This window comes from Crocodylus siamensis, chromosome 2 (assembly GCF_052110815.1).
Source record: "Crocodylus siamensis isolate JL-2025a chromosome 2, ASM5211081v1, whole genome shotgun sequence".
NCBI lineage: Eukaryota > Metazoa > Chordata > Crocodylia > Crocodylidae > Crocodylus > Crocodylus siamensis.
This window is the reverse complement of record NC_143396.1, coordinates 17,704,647-17,721,263: the sequence shown is the minus strand read 5'-3', so window position 1 is coordinate 17,721,263 and position 16,617 is coordinate 17,704,647. Positions and strand designations below refer to the sequence as shown.

The following is a 16,617-nucleotide window of genomic DNA, read 5'->3' as shown; positions in this document are numbered from 1 at the left end:
CCAGCACACCCTACTTCTAGGCTATTTCTATGTAGTTTTAAAGCTAGCTCAGAAATCTCTACAGTGAAGAATCGACATACCCTTAGCAGCTTCACCAGTTATTTTGTGAATTACTGGCCTTGCTTAGGGCTACAATGGGAATAGCCACTCCTCCTGTGATCCACAGCTAACAGTTGCAGCAGACAATAGTATGGGATCAGGTAGCTATTTTTCTAAATCTCCATCTGCTGTAAGGTTGGACCAATTTATATAGCTTTAACTGAAATCCCATTTTCAGTGTTTTATTATAGTTATCCCTGACCTGCCTCAATTTTAAGTGACCTCTTTTTAAGCTAACATTTTTTGCTATGATAATTTAAGGCTATGCAAAAAGAATTTCTGTTCAAAGTAGTTGTTAGATATAATGCTCTTGAAGAAAGTCCAGAGCAGACAATTACTGTTCTAGTCTAAATGAAGATCTAGAATGACTATAGGCCCGAAGACAAGATGTTACCTGCACATGACCTCCTAATAGGATGGGGTGGGGAGAACGGGACAACAAGCATCAAGAGTCAGGTGGGAGCCAAGGTGAACAGCTTTTGGGGTTTTTTTGAAGATTAAAAAAAATACTTATCAGAAGCTTACATTCAACTGTGGTTATGGGAAAAAGCAGTGTTTGCATCCCATAAACTTTCACTTCTCCTCTAGCAAGTAGAAGTCGTCACACAAGAATTATCACAAGCATGCTCCCATGCAGAAGCACACTCTCAGTTGTATCTTCTGAAGGAGTGAAAGACTTCGATTTGCAAAACACTACTGTGAACACAATTTATATTCAGTAACTGATAAATTAGAATGACGAACCATGCTGCAAACACTCAGTGAAAAGAAGCTGAATTTAGAAAAACTAAGGACAGAGTTAAAAATAAAAGAAAAGGAGATGAAAAAAGGAATAAAATAAATACAACCAAAAGGAAAAGCTTGTAGAGGTACAGATAGAGGTTGAAAAAAAGCCAAAGCCCATGCAAGCTCAGAAACTCTACTCTAAAAATGAAGGTTCTACTTCTGAGAGTCAAGTAAACCTGAAGACCCATTTTGTACGAGGTAGTACTTTCCAGTGTTTCACATTCCGATTCAGATTTCTTACCATAAATTGCTTCTCACAGTAATAATAATCACAGCCAAATTACACAAATCAAATCAACACAAGGAAGCATATCCATTGCAGAATAAACTAGCAACTCCAAGATTACTGCAATGGAAATAACATTTGCATTTTTGAGCCCTTATTTTTAAAACAAGGAAACAAATTATAACTAGTCTTGTATTTATGCCCTCACCAGTCCTTACTAGAAGAAACTTACAGTACACAATAGAAAGCAGTAGTTTAAATAGCTGAATTTCCTTAGCGTAAAGCAGGTATCCCAAAACTCATTACAAAAGAAAACTACCTAAAAATGTGTACTACATACCTGAAGCTGTTAGTGCCCTCTGGTGGTTAACTCGGCATTTGATCAACAACTATGTAGGTGTCAGATTAGAAGGTCTGTATTTTATCTACAATACCGTTTAGTCTGGTTTTTCCCCTATTGTACTACAGTATTAACATTTTTCTCCTTAAATAATATGGATTTTCATAGCCTATTTCTCCAAGATGGAAAGCCATTTGACAAGTTGAAATAAACAAAACCAGACAACTAGAAAGAGTGGCAGTTATTTCAGTTAACTTGGGTTATCCTACCTAGCAATGAATGTAGGTCTATAAAGAGGTGGAAAATTACAGGCATTTAAAATTAAATATTATATGGATCAAAAAGGGTAGAATATCTAGAGAATTTTAAAAAAATAAAAGTGAGGAAGAAGTGAATGCGTATACAGATAGTTCAAAGTTGCTCCTTACAAGTCTCTGAAAAGACTCCCATGCCGAATTAAAGCTAAGAACATAATAATTTTGCTCTATATTCTCCTCCCCTAGAGACAAAAGGACTGATATAGAAATTATATGTATTAGCAAAGGGGGAGACCAACTAAGCATTTTTTTTAGTTACCTGGTTTGTTTGCTTGGGGTTTTTTTGTTTTGTTTTTTACAATCCATGGTTCAGTGTGAAAACCTAACCTGAGACAACACCATTCTGTGATTAAAGATCTATTCTTGATAAACGTGGGTGGCAAATGCAGTTCAAATCTCAGGGAGCTTACAGTCTACTTAGTAGTTACATTTGACTTTTTTCCTTAATGTTTTTTGAAGGTACCAGTGCAAAACTGCTTTTTACCAGCAACTTGAAATGATGGATAAACAAAAACTAAGGATAAATTAAGAACTTCCACAAGGTCATAGTTGGCAGCTTAGAAGCAGGGACAAAGACAACTGCTAGAGATTTTAGTGAATGAAGTTCTGGGTATAGTTCAGCTCATGGGGTCAATCTGATGAGGAGATGAAGATGGTTAGCTGTCTGAAATACAGATATGGGAAAAAGTGTGTGGAGTTTAAAACATGGAAAATACTATTTCAAATTCGCAGGTGACACTTAGACGTGGGAGGAAGTGGGCACGCTAGAAGGGAGGAATAGGCTGCAAATCGGACCTAGACAGGTTACAGGGGTGGGTGGATGAGAATAGGATGGGTTTCAACACTGACAAGTGCAAAGTGATGCACCTGGGGAGAAAGAACCAGCACCAGACCTACAGGCTGGGGAACTCCCTTCTCATCAGTGCAGAGGCAGAAAAGGATCTTGGAGTCATTATTGATGCCAAAATGAACATGGGCTGGCAGTGTGGGGATGCGGTCAGGAAGGCCAACCGCACCTTGTCATGCATCCACAGATGCATCTCGAGCAGGTCCAAGGATGTGATCCTCCCCCTCTATGCGGCACTGGTCAGGCCACAGCTGAAGTACTGCGTCCAGTTCTGGGCACCACACTTCAGAAGGGATGTGGACAACATGGAGAGGGTCCAGAGGAAGGTCACTCGCATGATCAGGGGGCAGCAGGGCAGGCCCTATGAGGAGAGGTTACGGGACCTGAACCTGTTCAGCCTCCACAAGAGAAGGCCGAGGGGGTATCTAGTGGCCATTTACAAACTAGTCAGGGGGGACCAGCAGGCACTGGGGGAGTCCCTGTTCCCCTGAGCACTGCCAGGAGTGACTAGAAATAACAGTCACAAGCTGGCAGAGGGTAGATTTAGGCTTAGATATCAGGAGGCGCTACTTCACTGTCAGGGCGGCTAGGATCTGAACCAACTTCCAAGAGAAGTGGTGCTGGCTCCTACCCTGGGGGTCTTTAAGACAAAGCCTGACAATCACCTTGCTGGGGTCATTTGACCCCAGTACTCTTTCCTGCTATGGCAGGGGGTCAGACTTGGTGATCTGCTCAGGTCCCTTTCAACTCTACAAACTATGAGACCATGAATACCACATTTCTACTAAGAGTTAAGGGTACCAAAAGTTACAAAGATCAGGGTGAGAAGGAGAATAAGAAGTGACAGAGACAAGGGAAGCAAGTACCTGAAATTGGATAGTATCATGCAGAGATGATCAATCTGAAGGCTAGTTGCCATACATTAGAGGTGTCAGCTGATGCAGGGAAAAAATGTTTGATCCATCTTCCCCTCAAAGTCAACTGACATGAACAAAGAAGCATAGGAAAGGGGAAAATGTCAAAAGGTAGCAGACAGGAGGCAAAGACTACGAGCAGGAACCTCAGAAGTGAAATATAAAAGGACCAGTAAGTGAAGTGGTAAAACTGAAAGAGAAGACATATGGAGTAAATAAATTCTGCGTGGTCTCTGACATCCCTTCAGAGATGATTAGCAATGAGGGCAGGCACAGGAGGAACAAAATTAAACAAAAAGAAGGAAGGAGCATGAGACAGGACTAGAGTAAAATGAGCCAGAAGGGTTAATGATTTGAGAAGATGTGAGGGACCCATGGAGTCAATGCTGAAGAAAAAGGGGAGGATCCAAGACGGTCAATGGCACCAAAGAATCTAAGAACATTATGTACTTTGGGGAGATGGATGGAGGTCTAACGTAAAAAGGATGTGAGTAATGCTAAATGAAGCAAGATGGGCAGAGAGGGATCTGGCTGAGCAATGTTACAGGAATGAGATCTAGAAGCAGCTGTATTTGTGAGTGGGCCTGGCACTAGAGTCGATGTTTAAATTCATTGTGGTCCTGTTAGAAAACAAAATGATGCAGCACCAAGTGCAAATGCTAACTCTTTTCTGGCTTGGAGTGCTCCACGTGCATTGGAAAAGAAGACTGGAGAAGTAGCAGCAGGAGCTAATGAGTTCAAGTTAGTACCTTAAAATATGTATATAACCAGTGACCAACCACTACCATCTTCCTCAGCAGGCTCTGTATATACAGATTACAGTACAAGTTACTTTGTGTATATTAGAGTTGTAATAACTAGCTAAGTGTCTATCATATGACAACCATATGTCAAATACTTACTCCACCTGTTCGAAGTATGTTCTTATATTTCAGTGTCCAAACTACTCATTTACATGGTTTTTTTCTTTTTAGTATTGTTCCTTTTGCCTCCTCAATGACAAATTCACAAGACCTGCACAGAAATGCTCGTCTGTGCAACAGAAATTATTGGATAGTCAAATTCTATCCATTTCTACCAAAAGGAAGAGCTGGAACAAAGTAATCAACACAAGTTTCATTGGTAAATACCACTTGTACTTCAAGAAAACTGCTTCTCAGATGAATTGATGAGAAGGTTCATTATATGAAGGGCAGCATGGATAATTTTTTTTAAATGTATCCATAAAAGCTACTATGACATCCACAAATGAGCCTTTCACCTGGTGAAAGAGAAAAAAACAAAATAAAAACAAAAACTAAAAGGAGCTAATAGAGGCTGTAATATTTTCTGTAAAAATATATATATTGGAGTAGAAAAGACACAAGATAAAAACAGCTTTACAATAAAACTTTTCTTCCCTCATCCATTTTGTGAGTATTCGACATTTGTGCCCATCCTCAAGTCAGCATTAAATTAACTCATCTGCACGATTTAATTGATAAGGAAGAGGATTAGGAGTGGCTTGAGACTTCTTGTTAAATAAATACTGCATTTGAATATCCTGGTCATTTATTTATTCAAACTCTTTTGCACATAAATTCAGAACACCAAATGAACCAAGATCTGCATTGCATGTCTTACAGTATAGCACAACACAGACTTGCCATAAGAGCCAGACCCCAGGTCCTTAAGAGTGCAAAGTTACTGCATATTTTAATAAAAAGGACTTTGGCTCAAGAACAATACAAGATTGGGAAACATTAGAAATGTGATCAGTAGTATTTTTTTTATAAGCCAGTTTTCCTCTATCAATCAGAAGCTTGTGACTCACCAGTGACTAGCAACTCTATACAAATGTAATGTTATCATTATATCTTAGTTATCCAAGTGCAAAACAATGCACCTAAAAACCTTTTGACAGCATTATCCATTTTCACCTGGATGGAAGAAAAGCATTTAGAAATAATTTTACCAAAATGTTAAAGCAGATATTTTCCACTTGCCTCAGAGGAGGAAGAGTTAAAGCCCAAGAGTTGTCCTGCAAAGGATATATACACCTGATAGAAAGGACTTATATTAACCAGAATGGCAACACACCTACATGCAGCAAGACATTTAGCTTTGTTATATATAATAATTCTAAAAAGTTGGGATAAGCATTCAAATTGAATGAATGTTAATATTTAATCAAATATCTTCCATGCTTTAAGGATTGTTGGTTGTAGCCATGTTGGTCTAAGAACATAGGCAGTAGAGCTGTGTGAAGCTTCAGTAGCCAATTCAATTCAGAGATTTGGCCCAATTCAGGGACCAAATCTCTAAACCTGAATTGAAAATCAGGAGACCAGTTAAATTCTCCGAACCAATTCAAAGCACCCAAATTGATTCGGAAAAAGATTTGGCCACTTTGGAGATTCGGCCATAGACTAAGCAGGCAGCTGACATAGCTGCCTCCATCTGGTAAGTCTGTTGGGGTTGGGGGAGGGAAAGGGCATGGGGGAGGGAGGGACTGGGGGAGGGATGGGGACAAGCTGCCTAGCTCGGGCAGGGGAGGCGCATTACTGCTAGAAGCAGGGGCTCTGCCCCACTGACACTTGCCAAGTCAGGGCGGAGCAAGATGCGGGCACGGCTCACTCCAGGCAGAAGGGGGCAAGCAGCAGCAGGGCATAGCCCCCACTCCCAGTGCTGCCGTGCCTGCATCCTGCACCAGCTGACAAGTGACAGCTAGACAGAGCCCTTGCTCCCAGCACTGACACAGGCATGGTAGCTATGCCCTGCTGCTGCCCAGAGCGAGCCGCACCTGCATTGCGCACCCCTCTCCCCTGTGGCGGCCGAGCTGGGCAGGGCACCCATGGAGGCTTCTCCCACAGCTGCCCCCCCACCTGGGAGCTGTGGGAGAACATGCAGCCCCCTGGCTGTGCCTGCCTCTCCCTCTCCCCAGCCAACGCGAATCTCTGAATCAGTGCCAAACAGCCGATTCTGGTTCGGTCAAATCAAATGGGGACAGTGATTTGAATCACCAAATCAAATCACCGTCTTCCGAATCGGCCAGATCTGAATCCAAATTGAATACTTCCCTATTTGCACAAGTCTTATAGGCATGCAAGGTTATTTGGGTAGATGCGATATCTTTTATTAGACCAACTAATAAGAGATATCGCATCAACCTAAAGAACCTTGTCTGCCTAATACTTACTCAAGACAGAATCTGGTGATCTGTATTTACCGGAAGAGAAAATAAGCACATTTGGGCATTTATTGTTGAGCAAAACATCCTTGGAGGTTTTTAAGACTCAGCTGGACAAAGCTTTGACTGGGACGATCTAGCTTTGAGCAGTATGATTGTGATTCTACTGGCCAGTACAGGTATAACAAAAGTATCAGGAAGTACTTAACTACACTAAAAGGGACTCTGTTAATATAGCCCTGGTTCCAGTATTAAGTTTTTAAAAGAGGGAGCAGAGTTTCAAAATCTACTGTGAAGAAATACTTTCATTTAAGGTAATAAATGTAAACGTCACAAAACTGCCAAACCAGGAGGGGGCTACAGATCTCTGCATTAAGCTTTTCTGCAATACCAGAGCTGCCAAACCTAAAGAGAAGGAACTGTGTTGCTCTAGGCTAGTGAGCAGGGACCAGTTGTCCCAACGTACGGATGCTCTAGAAAAAGAAGCCAGTGCAGAGGGACGGTTGAGGGAGAGGCTGTATGCACTCATTTCCTCCTAAGTCAGGAAAGTTGTGATTTAGTCCCAAATAGAATGCAAAGAGAAACTGATGGTAGTGCTAGAGCAGTGGTTTTCAACCTGTAGGCCACACACCACTGGGGGTCTGCAGGTTATGTCTATGGGGTCCACGAAAGACAGCTATGATCAATCAAATGTATGTGAATACTCACTTACATTTCAAAGGGGTCCACACCTGCATTGAGATTTCCAAAGGGATCCGCAAATGAAAAAAGGTTGAAAATCACTATTACAGTGATGCTGTGGCTGCAACGGTCCAGGAATTGTGTGAGGGGCAAGGATGATACCAAGCTGTAAGGAAACACAAGCACAGTGGAGGACAGGGCCAGGATCCAGGATGACCGTGAGAGACTGGACTCTTTGGCAGAACTAAATCAGGTGACATTTAAACAGGAATACGTGCAAGGGTCCCTCACCTGGGTAGGAAGACCCCTCACCACAACTACACAATGGGTGGTAGTGCAATGGCTGGCACAGCATCTAAATGATACCTGGGGGTCACGACTGAGCGAAAGATGAATACGAGTCACAGCGCAACGAGGTTGCCAGAAGGGCAAATAGAACTCATCAGCCGTGTGCATCAGCCGATGTGGGGCCAACAGATCCAGGGAGGTGCTCCTCCCTCTACTCAGCACTGGTGAGGCCTCAGCTGGAGTACTGAGTCCAATTCTGGGCACCGCACTTCGAGAAGGACACGGATAAGCCTAAGAGGGTACAAAGAAGGGCCACTCACATGACCAAGGGCTCTATGAGGAGAGACTCTGGGAACTCGGCCTGTTCAGCCTGAGTAACCGAAAGCTAAGATGCGACTTAGTAGCCGCCAAACAGTATGTCAGAGATGAGCACCGGGATCTAGGGGAGCAACTCTTCAGGAAGGCACCCCAAGGAAAGACAAGGACCAACGGGCACAAGCTAATAGAGGGTAAATTCAGGCTAGATATAAGAACATCTTTTCTATAAGGGTCACCAAAATCTGGAACACACTCCCAGCTGAGGTGGTCCAATCACCCTCCTCAGAGGTATTGAAGATGAGGCTGCATAGGTACCTTATTGAGCTCATCTGAGCCCATAACTTTCTGCCCACAGCAGGGGACCGGACTTGATGATCTTACAGCTCCTTCCAGTTCCACGTTTCTATGATTTTTAGGGCAATACATTTTATTGGACCAACTGCATAGCTGGGATAAAGTTAGACAAGCTTTCAAATACAAGATGTTCTTGAATTAACTGTTTTACTGGGGGAGAAAGGAAGGGAAGGAATCATACTGGTTCCTGAACTTCTGATGGGAATGAAGAGTTTTTCCAGCCAAAACCCATATTACTCAGCAGCTACAGCACATACAAATACTTATTTAAAAAATCTGATCAAGTTCACTTTGCTGCTGTTTAGAAAAACTGCTGGGGGACTGAGTGAGAGACGAGATGAAATGGGATTTCTTCAGAATGCAGAAAGAGAAACTTCTCTTAAAACCTTGTCCATGTCATGTTCCTGCCACTCAATAGGCAGGGAAGCTTGACTGAAAACGTAGATTCTCATAAATGAGTTGCTGGTTACAACATTATGGATCGCAACAGTGGCAGGATGACAAAACACATACAGGGAAGACAGGAGCTCTGCATCTTCATGGCAAGACAAAGGAGTCTTCCCATGACACCCAAGCATAAAGAGGGAAGAACAAAGAACTGCCATTCTCCTGAAACACAGCAAAAGCAGCTTCACATTTACCAGAAATAGCAGATACTAAGGGATCCAAAGATGGCACCTCAGATTCCTATATCAACATGCTATTCCCCCCACCCCATCTCCTCCAGCCCAAAGCTACAAGCAGGGAACAGCTATGCTTTGGCAGGAAATCCAGGATACCATCTAGCAAACATCTGGAGGCAGCTCTTCTCTTTCCCCTGATCACTTCCCTAAAGAATGGTACCATTTTCAAACTTCTGTTTGAGGGTTCCTTTATTTTCCACAGCACCTGTTTAGCAGAGAAGGGCTACATAATACAGCCAACCCATGCTTCTCCAGTTGCTTAGGGATCACTTACAAATGATAGGACAGCTGCTTCCCACAAGGTGTCCAAGTATTTTCTCTACTGTGTTCTTAGTCTCCATGTGTCCTACAAAGAGTATAATCTCAAATTAATTAACCTGCTGATACAGCAGCAGCTTTTTTTCCACTTCTCTCTCAAGCCTCCTCTCTTAGCTTCCTTTCTACTTTCTAACCCAGTGATTCTCAACCAGGGTGCTAGGGCACATTGAAATACCATGAGATCCTTTGAAGTGTACCACAAGGTAGAAAAAATAAGCCAAGTGTGAGGAACTAAACAGAGAAGCCCAGGCTTGTCCTTGCACCTCTGTTCCTCAGCCCCTACTGCCCAGCCCCTCTGCAAGGAAGTAATCACTATAGTAAATAAGTTAGTTTTTGAAATGGGGTACCCCACCCAATTCACAGAAGTTATGGAGAGGTGTTTTAAGTAGACTGAGGGCTACCTTGAGCCTAAAAAGCTTGAAAACCACTCTTCTCACCATACATATTCCTTCAGCAAAATCAGGACTTTGCCCACTATTCCCATGAAAAACACCTCTGCAGCAGATTGAAACACATTAAATCTGTCAGATTTCTCTTTGGTGCTTCTGCTACACCTTGCCTGGATATGGCCAAGAAGAGCATGCAAGTTTTTTGTGAAATTACACTTAAGAAATGTTCACTGTAAAGTGGATGGAGAGAAAAGAACAAATATACAAGTCACAAAATTAGGTGCCTGCATAAATCCCAGTAAGGACAGAACCTTGTGTGCAAATGGAGTGCAAAGTGAGGCCTGTCTTCTCTACAGAAATCCTCATCCACAGCAATGGGCTTACAGCCATAAGACATCTAGGACAGTCTCCCCAATAGGCTAATCAACATAAAATGTGTTTTGTAATATTTTTTTAATGTGTGCACCTATTACTCCAGTTCTACTGCCCTCCTCTCAATAATTGGATTAATAAATACGACAAAGAAATTTTCTCCATACACCCTGGAGTTCCAACCACTCATTTTCCATTTAACTGGAATTTGTTCAACCATTCAATCAGGCTCGGAGGCCAAAAGCACCCTAATGTAACGCAGTGTGACATCTCTAAAAGGCACTACGGCAGAATGAGTGAGTTTTAAGGCCTTTTCTGTATTAGGAGAGTTTTGCCAATACTTATATAAATACAGATATAACATTAAAACCCTCTAGTGAATACATGGTTATAGCAATAAAAACCTATGTCTGTTCACTTTGTACTAGTATACTAACACTTACAAAGCACTTCTGACATGGTCACAACTATACTGACAAAGCTGTTGGTGTGTCAGTGCATTCCTTATGGTTTATTTCTCTTATGCAGTCTATGAGTAAGTGCTGGTGAATCTGTGCTTTCACTACCTCCACACTCAAGGCTTCTACTAGTACTATTACGATGTCAAGGGGCATATCTTTTCATGCATCTAATCAACACAGCTAAGCCAACCTAAGTCAGCTGTACAGACCTAGCCCAATTGTGCTTTCAGTACACGCATGCAGATACCGATATCAATGATTGTACACCAGTTTTTTGGCACTGAAAAGACCACTCTCGTGACCAACATAGGCATGTAAAAAGCACTAATTTAGAGAAAGACTAAACTACAGGCCACAAAGCAGGTTCCATTTAGGAAGATGAACAATATAAAAGATAAATTATTGGGACAATGCAAGCATATCTTAATTACATGTCTCCCAACCAAGAGACAACATAAAATGTTTCTGTGCCACACACAATCCCATTGCCCATTCTCCTGATGTCATACACAATGTCCTGCCTTGGTTACAGAGTATTTTTGCCCCTATCTCCTATCACAGATTACCAGTCAATTCAAGTTAAAAAAGAGAAAACACACACACACATTCTAGCATGATTTGTTCACAAAAAGTTTTGATCAGAAAAATTAAACCAAAAGATGAAAATTCCTTTAATACCATTTTTCTATTCTTCACAAGTGAAAAGGAACAAGATTATGCCCTGGGAGTAAGTCCTGTTATGCACCTACTGATGCTGTTTTTACTGTTTTAATTTTGGATCTAGCCTACAGGCTGGATCTGGCCCATGGAACCTGTCACGCACGTCTTGGTGCTGCCCTCTATGGGCAGGGCATGGGACATGCATGCACCACATCCCAGCCAGTCCAGGGCCTGTGCTGCACATTGCACCCAGAGGCATTATATGAACCACCTGGAGCAGGCTCTGCATGATGCACAATCCAGGACCAGCCGGCGGTGGGGGGTGGCACTGCTATGTGCTGCAGAGATCCTGGAAAGGACACTCCATACAATGCAGCCCAACCAAGGCAGGCACCATGAGTCACACACTGCACCGGCTCTTGGTCAGTCTACGATGTACTACATCGTGGGGCCTGCCCTGGCCAGACTGCACCACGTGTGGCACCTACCCCAGCCAGTCTGAGACAGATACTGCCTGCGGTGGATCCAGCGTGCCAGGGAAAGGAGTGCCCTTCGGCCCGCTCTGAGGACTGTGAGGCCAGTTGAGTTTGACACCCCTGATCTAACCTACTTGATTCCATAACATCCAGAAGCAGAAAGTTCCATTACTAAAGAGATTGGGTAGGCATTTCTTTTTATTAATTTTATACCTGCTTTTAAATTTTCACTCTTAGATTTTGTGCCAGTGCTTAAATTTCAATCACCATGATCATAAATACAGCAAGGTTTTACATTTAAAAAAAGCTCAGATTCACAAGACCTGTTTTGCAATAAAATGAGTGACATGTAATGATCAGAAGTCAAGACTGTTTTGTATTAGAAACAGAGCAATGGCTCGAAAATGTCACAAGTTTTGGGTTTTATTTTGAAATCTGCAACATCCCTAGGTCACACAATTTCTGTATCTCCATTTACTTATGCATCTATAAAAGTAGTAATAATATTACCATACTACAAAAAAAGTGTTGAAAACTTAAATGATATTGTGAAGAACTGAGATCCTTGGGTATATGGAGGTATGGAAGTGTAAACCATTACTAAAAATGGTCTGTTAACAATGTGAATTAAAACATTATTGAAACAGTTAATTGAGACAGTAAAAGCGATTTCTATTGAACAAGCATGGAAAATGTTTTCTTCAGAACTTGCTTCCAACTGCCCCTTTGTGATTAATATGTACAATCATTAACAATAAAGCAACTAGAGGTTTACAGATTTTCTTCTTGTTGCCTGACCTTATCCAACACAAATACTGCATTGACTCACGCACAGTTCATCTTATTCAGTAATATTTTCCCCTTTAGATAAGCAAGTCTATGTTGAGAGTTTACCTTAAAAAGCTGCAATAAAACATGGTAGCCCATTACTTCTAATTAAAAAAATCTCATTCAAGAGCAGTTATTTTTCTCCCCTAACATATCAGATTCAATGTTTATGACACTACTGACCAGGTCTCTACTTTGGCTTTGATTCTTTAGGGTTAACATGTTTCCACTTTGATGAGACTAAGTTGGGCATTTATCTGTAAACACACATCAAGGTTGGTCTTTCCTGAATGTCAGTTCAGCCACGTTTTCTGCTCATATGCACTGTGACTGGTAAGTTCCAGAACTAGTTTATCCAGCATGGAGCAGCACATCTCAGCTCCATAACCTAATCCATACTCCAGCAAAAACTTACTAAAGTCTATTCACTCTTCATTATCACAAGGCTGGCAATAAACCAATCATGGTAGTACACTAAAAAATGATAAGCATGCATTGCTCTTATTTACTATGGTTTTTATTCATCTGCCATTTCCTCTGTTTTCCATCAATATACAGCTATTAAAAAAAAAATGTTTCAAATTCAGTTTAAATCATGCCTCCTTTAAGATCTTACCTAGCCCCAGCTGTTATCGTTTGAAGGAACTTTTGTTGTGATATATTCTATCTTCTACTTCTTGGATATTTTTTTTAAATCAGGACTAAGAGAAAAACATCAACTGCTGCAAAGGAAAAATGGAATCTTGACCCCAAAACATAAAAATAATGATCAGTTATCCATTACAAAAATTACAAGTTGTGTATGCCTTCTGTTCTTGATTTGAAATTTTAAATGTTGAGTATTTTGCTATTCAGCTTTCACAGGAAGGCTTGATGCTGGGTAAAGACCACCACATTTTACAAAACTGATTTAATCCCCAATGTTGTCTGCTTAGTTGAGAGAAGCAGCAGAGCTAAGACTGTTGCACGGGCTTCACTCAGCAGACTGAATCTAAAGCTGGCTTCCACAGACACAGGAAGGTTATAATTATAAAGGCCTTTATGCAAGTCCATTTCAGTTTGATTAAGAGTATTTTACAAAGCAGTTTAATAGACTTAAAAAAAAAAGCTTGTGTATTTAAGTTAGTCATTATTTCTCAAGTGGGTACCATGAGATGGTAAGCAGTTAAAAAAAAAGACCAGCACTTAGCTTTCAAGCTAAGCACTGCTTTTGCAATCATTACTGCAATATCTGGTGTTTCATGCCCCTCCATCTCCATACTATATCTACACCTATAGATACAGGAGAAGCCATTCCTCAATTTTAGTTAGGGATTAAGTAACACAAAATAGCTCCAAGTCTGAGACACAGAAGTTGGAGTTTAGTAACAACACTCATTTTAATAGCATATTACTGTCCTACATTAAGTTAACACCATAGTGGGCATGTCTACATGTTCATTAATGTGCCTTAGATACGTCACATGTATTACCTGCTTAATAAAGTACTAACTGAATGTGTTGTAATTAGAGCTACTGTGCAGTAGCACTGGTGCACGGTTATTATGTGACACTTACTGCTCATTAACCTAATAACACTACGCAGAAGGCTATTAGATCAGTTTTTACCCACCAGGCTACTGCACAGTGTTGTTAGGCTAATGCGTCATAAGCGTCTTGTTTAGATGTGCCCAGTGAGTTACAACACAGAAGCCAAAAGATTGGCAGAATGGCGATCACGTGCTGGGGAATTCTCATAACCTTACCAAAACCACCTACAATTTATTGCTTGGTTCCAAATTACATCTAATTTTAAAGTCTATATATACACCTATGAAATGTTCAAAGAGATACTTTACAACATCTGTATTTGCTGCATTACCCATTCCTCCACTGGATTACCTGAAAAACATCCACACCTTCTTTTAAAGCCAAACACAATAGCAGAAAATTTATTTTTGGTTCAGCAGTTACAGATATGTATTTGTGGTACAAAACATATTTAAAAGATTTATTGTTTTTAAGAATAATCTATTCTATTTTGTCCTACGGAGAAAGATGTAGCTTTTTATCTCTCTCAGACATTCTGTTTTATTAACACTGGAAAGTTAATTCATCATTAGCTTTTTGCCTCTACGCATAGTGATGCATGTTGTACTATACATTTATCTATAACCCATCAGGTACAGAGAATTCAAATGTAAAGACATGCTCTTCAGAAATCTTGAGTACTTTATTCATTCACCCAAACAGACTGGCAAAGCTGAACACAGAATGATCTGTGCTTAATAATAAACCCAGGACTCCCATCTTAAAATTCCATGTATGATAACAATCTCACTTTGAAAACCCGTTAATTTTTACTAGATAAACAGGCTAATAAAAAATAATCATTCTGACTACTAAAAGGTGATTGTCAATTTGAAATCCACTCAATTTAATAAATGTGTTTAAAGCAATATCATTTGCTACACTGTCTTTTCTAATTTTAATCCAATTGTTTTCATTTCTGTCAAACGCAAAATGGTCACCAAAAGCAGAAAAATTATTATACTTTTGCAATTTTATTTATTTCAGGTACTTCTTGTAGTGATCATAGATAACAATTTCTACAAGAAGAGTTTATTTGGAAGATGATAGGACCCCTTTAGGCTGAAGAAGCATCTTACAATTATGCAGCTTACTTATTCCTTCAACAATATGTTTCTTAATCATAAAAACTCCAATTATTCACTTACTATAAGTAAATGATAAAACTCACCTATTTAATTTGCAACATATGGATAGTCTATAAATCTGAAAAGACTGAGGCAGAAACCATTAAGGTGTCTCACCAAGCCTCTTTTCCTATTTCCTGGAAGCATAAACCAAAGGGACTCTGACTTCCTAAATGAGCCTGCAATGAGAAAATACAAATCCCAATTTAAGGCACTGTTCCCCCTCTACCCCACATTTGGCAATTCATCCTTAGCTGATATCACTTCAGTGAAGATGCGCACATAAGCTTCAAAGCCACTTAACTGACTGGAAAATAAGACGTTTGGTAGAAACAGACTTGGTTATCCACTTCATTCTGCCTCAGCACTTCCATTCTTCCTTGGTCAAAAGGTAATACACACCAAAATTATGAATTTGGGTGTCTGATGTATAAAAGAAATGTACCAAATCACAGAACTCTCTCATTTACTTGCCTTAGCGAGTTATTTACAGAAAGGTAATAAAAGGGATTCAAATTAGTACTAAAATAGTACAGCTATCAGCATAGTGCCAAAACCTGGACCGCACTATTCAGAAACAATTCTAGTAAACACTGAATTAATTTATTAGAAAGATTTCTTTAAGATTAAGGATGGCATGTTATTTACAGGGTTACCAGCTAAGATATCTTGTATCCCACAATGCACTGTGGAGCTCTAAGGAAGATTTTACTTTTTCCCCCTATTTAAAAAAAGATGCTTTATTGTGTTCTGCAGAATTTGCTAGGCATAAGATATATGCTTAACAGTTAAAACAGTGCTCTGCAATTATACAAGCACCAGAAAGATTTTTTTAAAAATGGAGGTGGCTAAACTGCCACCATGTTTATGACTCTTACCCATATTTTTCCTCTTTTGGCAAAGACTAAGGCCTCAGTCGAGCAGTCCGAGTGGAGCAGACGAAGCCTTACACTTATGTGGAGTCCCAAGAAATTCAGCACGCCCCACATAGGCACAGGGCTCTATGCACGTTAATACAATCATTAGGATAAAGCCTAGCTTTGGATACATACCAATACCAGTCCCACAAAAGTCACATCCAAAGCAAAACAGGCCACAAACAATATGACATGAAGTAACAGTGCATTTTTCCATATCAGCAAGCTTTTGCTAATATGTAATCTTAGCACTAAAATTTGTGGGGGGGGGTTCATCTACCCAAGCCTGAGGAGGGGAAGGGGGAGGAGTGGGGGAGGGGAGGAGCCCTAGCCATTTTACTTTTTCCTTTCCTGGCCTAATACCAGTTAACTCCCATATCATAAAACCCAGCATCTCATAAGCATGCTACAGCTAGTATATAATATTCTGGATTTTTATTATGGTCCCAACCTCAGGAGAATCTAAAGTCTCTTAACA

The 16,617-nt window shown here is 40.6% G+C and overlaps 1 protein-coding gene across 5 annotated transcripts in view; it reads right to left on the bottom strand.

Moving 5' to 3' along the window:
- The window catches only part of NSD2 (nuclear receptor binding SET domain protein 2), a 113,122-nt gene that overhangs the window by 94,623 nt on the left and 1,882 nt on the right, over positions 1 to 16,617 (bottom strand). The window contains exon 2 of one of the 5 annotated variants that reach the window (XM_090035407.1): positions 15,267 to 15,401. The exons of 3 other annotated variants lie outside the window; for them this stretch is intronic. The gene's annotated coding sequence lies outside the window, so the exon portion shown is untranslated. Of the gene's footprint in view, positions 1 to 13,142; positions 13,204 to 15,266; positions 15,402 to 16,617 lie in introns of those variants that run through there. One more of the 5 variants, XM_090035409.1, reaches the window with a different exon arrangement.